Below are 10,435 nucleotides of genomic sequence, written 5' to 3' on the forward strand. Positions count from 1 at the left end.
GCTGAGGGTACAGAATCAACATGCAAAATCACTTTCATTTATACACTAGCAATGAACAATCCAAAAAGAAAATTAACAATTCCATTTATAGGGCTGAAGGTGTAGCTCAGTGTTAGAGAGTCTGCTTAAGCATGCTCACATCTAGCACGCGCAACACACACACACACACACACACACACACACCCCTATTCATTTACATAGCATCAACAAGAATGAATTACTTAGAAATAAATTTAATCAAGAAGTTGGGGGGGGGGGGCTGGGGATGTGGCTCAAGCGGTAGCACGCTCGCCTGGCATGCGTGCGGCCCGGGTTCGATCCTCAGCACCACATACAAACAAAGATGTTGTGTCCGCCGAAAACTAAAATAAATAAATAAATATTTTTTTAAAAAAAATAAAAAAAAAAGAAGTTGGGGGGGACAACAATACACAGAAAACTACAAAACAGAGCTGAAAGAAATTAAAGACATAAATGGAGAGACACCCCCTGTTCCTGGGCTGGAAGACTTAATAGTGTTAAGATGACACTACGACCTACGACCCAAAGAAATCTAAGACTGAATGCAATTCCCATCAAAATCCTAACAGCGTTTTCTTAGAAAATCCATCATTAAATTCCTGTAGAATCTCAAGAGATTCTTAAGCCAAAATGATCTTGAAAAAAGAAAAAGTTGGAGGAGTCATACCTGATATCAAAACTTACTACACAAATAACTTTGGTAATCAAAACAGGGCAGTGCTGGCATTAAGACAGACATACAGACTAACAGAATAGAACACGGAGCTCAGAAGTGAAGCCTCACATAATCAACTGATTTTCAACAAGGGTGCCAAGATCATTGTATAAAGATAGAAAAGACTTTTTATCCAAGGTCTTGGGAAAAACCTCATAGCCACAGGCAAAAGGATTAGGTTGGATCATTATACTACCTACAAAAATTTATTCAAAATGGATCAAAAGGAGGCTGGGAATATAGCTCAATAGTAGAACACTTGCCAGCATACACCAAGTCCTGGGTTTGATCCCCAGCCCTACCTAAAAAAAAAAGACCTGAAAGCCTAAACATAAGAAACTAAACTATAAAATTCTTAAGACAGGGAAAACTTCATGACATTGGATTTAGCTGGATTTGGCAATGATTTCTTGGCTATGACACCAACATGAATTTTGATTCTTAAAGGTATAAACTGACATTTCTGCAGCTCCACACAGTATTCAGGCCTAAAAGCATGTAGTCACACTGTGAGGTGATCCAGGTCTCCCGACTCTGCCTTCTGCCTTTCCCTCCTACCTCGGTCTCCCCCTTCAACAGTTCCTCTCTCTCCTCCTCTCAGTTTAGTTTCCCCCAAGGGCCTGGCCTTCAGCCTCTGGCCACTAGGCACTGGAATTATCACCTGTCTATACTGAATCCAGGTCTGAAATAACGCCCTATTTCCAACTATTAAGACTACCCTTTGGGGCTGGGGGTGTGGCTCAAGCGGTAGTGCGCTCGCCTGGCATGCATGCAGCCCGGGTTCGATCCTCAGCACCACATACAAACAAAGATGTTGTGTCCGCCAAAAACTAAAAAAATAAATATTAAAAATTCTCTCTCTCTCTCTGTCTCTCGTCTCTTTTAAAAAAAAAAAAAAAGACTACCCTTTGGCGCTGTGTGGGGGGTCCCAAGACCCCAGCCCAGATATCCAAATTCAAAGGACGGTCTTCTCTTCCCCTGGCACCCCACACACCACTTCCCTTTCCAACTGCTCAGTTTCTACCACATGTCCCCATTTAGTTCCCCTCCGCCCAGACCTGAAACCTTGGTGTTCCCTTTACCACTCCACCTCTGGAGTTCTCTCAATGTCACAATGTCCTCGAAACATCTCCTGCGCCCACCTCTCCTCCTTTTCCTCACTTCACACCTCTCCTGCTTTTACAGTTTGGCTCACAGTCAGACCCATTCTCCTAAAACCTCGGTTTCACCAAATCCCTCTCTACACTCTCAGGAAGCACAATTTGAATCACTACTAATTGCAGCTTCAAGACTAAACTGTTGTGTCAGACTTTCAAAGCCAGCCATAATTTGCCCCCACCTCTCCCCAGTCACCTTCATTTATTTCCCCTTTTCTCCATAACAGCAGTTCCCAAGCAGGGGCAATTCTGACCCCCTGGGAACACTTAGCAACATCTGGAGACCTTTTTTGAGGAATACCACTTTCCCAGTGGGTAAAGGACAGGGCTTTTGGCACCCACAGTGCCAACTCCCTGTTCAATTCCAGGCTTCCTGTTCCTAGGCTATGCCACCTCTCTACCTCTCCTCAGAATTTTTCACCAGAACCTGGAATGTTCTCTCTTTTCCTACTATCCACGCCTTATTTATCCTCAAACCACTTTCTAAGTCTCCAGCTCATGGCTTTCAATACCATCTACAGGCTGATTGATTCTCCACCAGAACCAATCTGAGCTCTAGATTCCCTTATTTCCAACTGCCTCTGGACATTCCAGTATGTCCTATTTAATACATCCAAATCTGATCTGCTGGTTCCCCACCACCACCAAAAAAAAAAAAAAAAACCTGTTTCTCCTCAAATGAGTATCCAGCACCAGCAATCTCTGAGCTGCTCAGAACATGCAGCTGGGAGTTATTCTTGAATCCCCCACTGCCTCTGTGCCCTCCCCCAAATCAAGACTCAGCAAATCCTGTCAAGAGGCTGCCGGAGCCGGAGCGGGAGATCTGGGGGCTGAGGCAGGAGGATCATGAGTTCAAAGCCAGCCTCAGCAAAAATGAGGCACTAAGCAACTCAGTGAGACCATGTCTCTAAATAAAATACAAAATAGGGCTGGGGGTGTGGCTCAGTGGTCCAGGGCCCCTGGGCTCAATCCTCAGTAAACCCCGCCCCCACACACAAAAAAAGAGGCTATGGCAGACACATATCAACTATCTACTTCTCCATCTCCACCCACCACCGCTTCTACCTGGAAGGTCACAATGCCTCACTGGTGACAGACTGCCTCCTTGCTCCCATTCTACACACCTGTTCAGCACCCAGAATGTCCACTTTGCATTTTAATGAGATCATGCCAGAGCTCTGTCTAAAACCAGCAACAGCCACCCCTTTGCTCTTAGAATAAAACCTAAACCCCCCAGGTCAGCCTCCAGGTGCCATATGACCTGTCCTGATGCCTGCCTCCTTCCCACCTCTGTCCCCTCTACTGGCTCTCTGAGCTGCAAACAAGGCTATCAGACTTTTAAAAGCACCCCCAGTTCTTTCCAACTATAGAACTTTTCACACTCATCTTTTATTTCTCCTGCCCAGTCACACGCATTATTCCTTCTCATACACCTTATCTTTTTCTTCTTAGCTCTTATCCTTTTTTTATATTTATTTTTTAGTTATAGGTGGACACAATATCTTTTTTATTTTATTTTTATGTGGTGCTGAGGATCGAACCCGGTGCCTCATGCATGGTAGGCGAGCGCTCTACCTCTGAGCCACAACCTCAGCCCGCTCTTATTTTTTTTTTAAAGCTTTTTTTTTTTAATATTTATTCTTTAGTTCTCGGTGGCAGACACAACATCTTTGTTTGTATGTGGTGCTGAGGATCGAACCCAGGCCACACGCATGCCCAGGCAAGCACGCTACCGCTTGAGCCACATCCCCAGCCCCGCTCTTATCATTTTTAATTTCACATTTATCAGTGTTCACTGGTTAACGTCAGCCTCCTCCGTGGCAAGGTGCATAAGGGAAGGAGCCATGCCACCTTTTACCTTTTTACCTTTTAACCATCCCCATACCTTTTGTTTACCACTAACACCACACAGTGACTAGCACTGTGTGTTCAGAGAACATGGAGCTGGAACTCAAATTTGTAGACGCTTAATTGCTGATAATGAATGAAAAGGATGAATGAATGAATCTTCTGCTTCTTGCCCCTCTCTGAACTCCCACTGAACTGTCTCTCAGTATACTTAAAAATAGCTTCCTTAAAATAAGGTAAATTCTGAGGGCAAGAATCTGGTCCTAAATCTTCACACTTAATCCTTTATCCCCAATCCCTCACCTAAACACAATAACTGTGCATTTAACAGGGCTTAAGTTAGCTGCAGTGTCTTCAATGTGTCTCGTGTGCTGGGAATATGTTTCCATGTGCTAGAAATTTCATCTTCAACGCAGGTGTCGAGACCTTTAGGAGGTGCTTAGATCATAAGGCTTCTGTCCTGGTAGAAGGGTGAATGTCATCATCACACAAGTGGGTTAGTTATCAAGGGACAAAAGTATGGGTTTGGCCTCCCCCTGATCTTACTCTCTTCCTTCTACCTCTCTCACAAGACAAGTGCTCTCACTCTCTGTCCTTCCATCTTCTGACATGGATAATGAAACAAGAAGGCCCTCACCAGAGGTGGGACTTCAGACTTCCCAGCCTCCAGAACTATTAAGAAATAAAAATGTGTTAAGTTACCCAGTTTGTGGAATTGTCACAGCAGCAGAGAATGAACTAAAACGTCAGCAAACACGGAGCTCTATAGTTGCCCCGTGTATTTCTATCCCCCAAGTAGTCCTCTTGGAATACTTCTTATAATGCTCACATTTCCCCTTTACTAAGGTGCATTTATCAACTCAAACCTTACTGGCGAGAGAGCCATACATTTACATATGCATTTACACTGTTTTTAAGAAGACTTTTAAAAGTACCTGAGCTTGAGGAGCCATGGCACACATTTGAATCTAGCTGCGGGATGATCTTATTTTCCTACAGTTCACAACCACAGTCTCAGAGGGGGAAGATGCTACACGTTTTGGCACGTCCACTCTGCTTGCTGAAGTTTTATGTTGAGAGCTATCTTTTCAATGGTTGTACTGATGAGGCCACCCCAGGCCCAGGATTCAGTGTGAACCTCAGCAGGGCAGTAAGTGGAGATCGGAACTCTGATTCTGCTCCTCCGCCTAAGTCTGGGGGTGAGCCTTGGTCCCCTCATCTGGAAAGGCCGGGGCCTAGTCATACCACATCCAAGGCTGCTTCCAAGTCTGCAACCTCAGGATTCCACCACGTTCCTTTCTCCTTCAGAGATCTGGAACTTTACTAAAACTCAAGTGACAACATGTGACAGACAAGGGAACTGATGGGGAAGAGATGTCCATTCTGTCACAAATCTAAACGTGACCTACACAATTTCATTTTTCCCTACATTTCAAATGAATTCAGGGGACACCCTGAAGTCATACTGCTTTGGGGGAAACAGTGATATAAAAGCATACTAAAAAGCTTTACACAGGGGCTGGGGCTGGGGCTGGGGCTCAGTGGTAGAGCGCTCGCCTAACGTTGTGTCAGGCACTGGGTTTGATCCTCAGCACCACATAAAAATAAATAAATAAATAAACAAAACAAAGGTATTGTGTCCATCTACAACTAAAAAAAAAAAAAAAAAGCTTTACACAAACCAGGAAATTTAACATCATTTGTTTACAGCATATCATCAGAGCTCCCCAGCATGAGTCCATGGAAAAATAGGGTGTAGGGCTGGGGATGTGGCTCAAGCGGTGGCGCGCTCGCCTGGCATGCGTGCGGCCCAGGTTCGATCCTCAGCACCACATACAAACAAAGATGTTGTGTCCGCCAAAAACTAAAAAATAAATATTAAAAAAAAAAAAAATAGGGTGTGACACTAAGCAAGTGTAATCTTGATTGCTAGGCTGTTGGACTTAACTCATTTATGCACTTCTGCTTCAAAAGTCTGATTAATAAGAACCAAGCATTAAGGTGCAAGGGAACACATATGGGAAAAAAAAATGCTTTTAATCAATTACTTCTTGTTTATTGCAAATTTGGAAGAAGTCCCCATAGTTCTTTTATCAGTAGATCACTCTGTTCCTAGCTGTTCTTTGAGAACATGCTTTGAAAATTGCTGATATAAAACTCACCTTTCTTGCTTGAAAGATGCCTAGCCATGTTTTTTTTACTTGTTGCAAAAGGGCACTGAGAACTAGAAATCAAAGAGGATCTGCAAGAATCTGGAGCACCCATGCCCCTATTAAAGTGAGAGCAGTAAGTAGATTTCCCCTTAAAATGGCACAGACTAGTATAGAGGTTCAACACTATATGTTTACTTTCACTGTTTTACCAAGAAAACAACTGACATAGGGTCAAATCCAAGTTTTCCCCTCGTGCTGCTGCAAACACATGCACAGGCAAAGGCCAGAGTAGCAAGACAACCCCGGATGGAGAGGGAAAAAGGAAGGAAAACTGCGGAAGAGGCTGGAAACATTCCTCCAACAGTTTCTCAACCTCAGCACTATTTACATTTGGGGCTGGATAATTCTGTACCAGAGGGGTTGCCCTGAAATGTTCTGTGACATCCCTGGAATTTACCCACAAGATGCCAGCAGCATCTCCACCCTAGCTGTGACAACCAAGTATGTCTCCAAAGACAGGCAAGTGTCCCCAGGGGTAGGGAGGGAGAGGTGTGGAGGGAAGCAAAAGTGCCCTGGCTGAAAATCAGTGCTTTAAGAACAGAAGAAAACACCTGTTTAAAAAAAAAAAAGAGTGAGTGAGAGAGAGAGAGAGAGAGAGAGAGAGAAGGATATAAATCACAGCTACAGAAGTTTCTTAAAGCATATCAAGGCGGGGCCACTCAACTTGTTTCATTCTGGGATATGAAAATCCAACTTTACCACCACCTAGGCCAGCTCAGACCAAAACACCATTAACCTGGCAAGCTCCTCACGCCCAAATCAATGTGGTTAGAAAGCAAGTAGGAATTCTACTTGAAAACCTTGCAGAGAGAAGCATTAGGACTTAGGAACATTTTCAGATGATTAAAGCACATTCAAAGACAGTGAATGCTCTTCTGGACCTCAAGGCAAACTACCTCAAAATGGCAAATTGGTTTTATCTCCTCTGCCAACAATAATCAACTGGTGGTGGCTGCCTAGACACCAGAACTGAGCAGGATGCTGAGTTCAGGATGCTGAACAAGAGTATCAGAATCTTTATCAATATCTGCCACAAGCAGGCAAGGGAGATGGGGACAGGGAGCCTCATGCCCATCTCCTTGGGGTTCCATGTTCTTTATACTCAAAATAATGCTCGTCAAGTTTGGCTAAAATAAAAGATTTGAGGGGAAAAATAAAAGTCACAAATCACCACAGTGCCACCAGGTCTACCTAATTGAATGGAAAAGAGAGAAAGACAGAGAAGGAGAGGAAAAAAATCCGATCACATCGCTCTCTTATTAAAAATTGGCTCTGGAGGACTGGGGATGTGGCTCAAGCGGTAACGCGCTCGCCTGGCATGCATGCGGCCTGGGTTCGATTCTCAGCACCACATACCAACAAAGATGTTGTGTCCGCCGAAAACTAAAAAATAAAATGTTAATAAAAAAAAAAATCGGCCCTGGATTCTCAACTTCCAAATGATAACTCAAAACCAGCCTACACAGCCACTCACAACCCCTTATAACATGGAGGGAGCTTTCTGCACCCCACGGCTCTCCATGATACAACCAGCCATTAAACATGTTTCCCCCCAAAATACACGCTCTTCTAGGCCAGCCCCGCCACTTCTCTGCCCAGCAAGTTTCTAGTCATCCTTCAGAACACTGTTCCAGTCACCTTTTCTGTACTGTTTACTTTTCCTCTGAGCCTGCTATTCAAAGTATGGTCCTTGGGCCGCACTATCAGTATCCGCATCACCCCAGGGCTGGTTAGAAATACATGCAGATTCCCAGGCCCCGCTCTAGTTCTACTAAATCCCCATGTAAATTACGAGTGTGAGTTGTGTGCAAGTTAAAGTGTAAGAAGTGCTATCTCAGGGAATTTGCCAGCCCTGGGCTCAGTGCTGCTGAGGCACTTTAGTGTGGTGTTCATGAATCCACTCCTCAGAGACAGAATACTGTGTCTTCCTCAAAAGATGGTGCCTGGCACACATTAGGTGAGGCTCTCTCATGGGATGCATAAGAGGCAAGCGCTTCCTCCACTCATCTCCTCCACGAAGGCAGGGAAACTCAAATGCCCACATTCCAGCCTCTGTGGAGTCACGGTTATAGTCAGTGAGATGCAGCAGAAGCCTGCTGCAGGGGCTTCTGGAACAACTTCTATTACCCTAATGACTTCCTGCCTTCCTGGGTAGAATGTAGGGTATTGCAGCTGCCATCATCAGGCAACCATGAGGTGACAGGCATGAGACTAAAAAGCCAATAATATCTAAGAACAATAGGGTGGGAAAACAGAAATGGTGCAGGTCCATTGAACCACCTCAGAACCATCCACCCCAGAACTCCCACATGAGCTAATTGAGCATTTCTACTGCTAAGGCACTCTCACTGGGGACTGTTCTATCTTGTGTAGAATGCATTCCCAACTGATGGAGTAAAACTTCAGTAAATGGGAGGTAAATAAATGAATGCCAAGTAAAATGTAAAGGTTCAGAAGATGACGTTTTTTAAAAAATACAGGTCCTCTAAGAATCTGCTCTACTTTGCCAAAGCATGACTATGAAGTCTCTGCACTTTTAGAATTATTGACCCATTTCTGTTCATAGCTTAATGGATAAAAAAGTGAACATGACCTCATAAAAAGTAATGGAAATGACCTCCAAGAATCCATCCAACTTTGCCAAAGTTGCCATCAATCAGTCCCTGCACTTGCAGACTTATTAACCCACTTCTGCTCACAGCTTCATGGATTAAAAAAAAAACGAACACCGTATTATAAAAGGCAATGAAAATCTTCACATGCTAAGATGCTGTAGAAACTGACTTTCACATTTTGAAAAAGACCAGAAAACCAAACTTAACACCACACTCTGGCCTTGAAAAGTTTCAAGTGCTATGGCTGTTTACAGGCAGCTCTAAGCAAAGAGCAGGAAACACAAAGAACCTACTACAATAGCCAGCTGGTGGCCATTCTCCTACCTTCTAGAGATCTCTCATACAGAACTCTCTTTTTTTCCAGCCCTTAGCTCACTGAAGTATTTCCATTCAAATTTTCAAGATCAAACAGCAACCACTTTTTCTTGAGAAAAACATTACTGGGCAACATAAAAAATACAAGTAAAAAGTATTAAAAGGGAAGGGATGCACACCAGCAGTACTGCTTCTCAGCAAGAAAGCAGGACCTTACCCAAGTGCAGACTCCTCGGCCAGATCACCATTTTTATATTGTAATCAAATCGTTTACTTAATAAATGTATTTTAGAAAGAAACTTGATCGAACCAATGGAAAACCAGCACCACTTGCCATAAATAGAAAAGACAAATGAAAAAATAAGCCCAATAAAAGCATGACTTTATTAAATCTAACTACCGCTGCCTACCAAAGCCTCTAAACTTGAAGGTTGTTCCATCTTTAAAGGGTGGACATGGGGGATTGGAAGAGATGTTACAAACAGGCTAATATCAAGCTGCAACTTTCGCCTCCACAGGATCAGGATATAAAGAGAACAAAAAGGAACTGATTTCCTCACAATATGACTTCATTCTATTTAATACCACAACAACATCCCACCTAAAAGTGTCCCTTACACAATTGCAAATCATCTTCCCCTTCTGCTTAAAATAAGAGCCTAATTCCATAATGCAGCCTAAATGGCCCTCCACCAACTGGGCCAAGCTCATGGCTGAGGTCTTAAATCTCCCCCTCACTATACCAGTAGCCACACCAGCAGACAGCAAAGAGGACCCAAAGCCACCTCCCCCAATTTAAAGTAGACTGCCAGCTCATCAATCACATCACCAGGTGATGCTTTCTTCAAACCACTATCTATCTGATATTATCTTCTTAACTTATTAAAGTGTTTAATAACTTTTTTTAAAAAACGCATGGTACTAAACAACTGAAGCACTTAACATAGGTAGATTGACTACTATTTAGTATCAATCTGTAAGTCAAAAATGGGTAATTTTCAAGTGTCCAACCTAACGCATCAACTAGTATGCTATAAATTGGTAACCAGATTGGGGGGAAAAAAATAATATGTGGCACAGAGATGGCAAGTTACTTGCTGAGAGTCATACCACTTCTAAGTAGCAGAACCAGGATTTGAACCCAGTTCAACATTCCCTGACCCATTATCAACTCCCAAGTTCCATGAAAGCTTTGCTCAGGGCAAAAAAATCCCTCCCCAGTGCCTAACTCAGGACCTGGCACACACGCAGTGGGCTCTCAATACACCAAGATGGATGGCCGGACAGATGAACAGATGGGTGGGAGGGAGCGATGATGGGATGGATGGATGAACGCACGAAAGAGTCTCCCTTGCAATCGGGGTGCGGGTCACGGTCACGCGCCCCGACCGCCCTAAGCACCCGGTGCAGAAGTGGGCCGGCCGGAGGAGCCCCGGGAACACTCGGGCGGCGGATGCTCCCGGGGCCCGGGGCGCCGCGCGGGGCTCACCTTGAAGTCGCGGCTGTGCTGCGGGGTGTACTCCAGGGTCCAGAGGGCGCGCACCAGGTGCG

At 44.2% G+C, this 10,435-nt stretch overlaps 1 protein-coding gene across 1 annotated transcript in view; it reads right to left on the reverse strand.

Moving 5' to 3' along the window:
- Positions 1–10,429, reverse strand: part of Usp31 (ubiquitin specific peptidase 31) — a 66,819-nt gene extending 56,390 nt beyond the window's left edge. The window contains exon 1 of the mRNA XM_015491166.2: positions 10,374–10,429. The gene's annotated coding sequence lies outside the window, so the exon portion shown is untranslated. The remainder of the gene's footprint in view (positions 1–10,373) is intronic.
- Positions 10,430–10,435: the final 6 nt, after the last annotated feature.

This window comes from Marmota marmota, unplaced genomic scaffold, assembly GCF_001458135.2.
Source record: "Marmota marmota marmota unplaced genomic scaffold, marMar, whole genome shotgun sequence".
Taxonomy (NCBI): domain Eukaryota; kingdom Metazoa; phylum Chordata; class Mammalia; order Rodentia; family Sciuridae; genus Marmota; species Marmota marmota.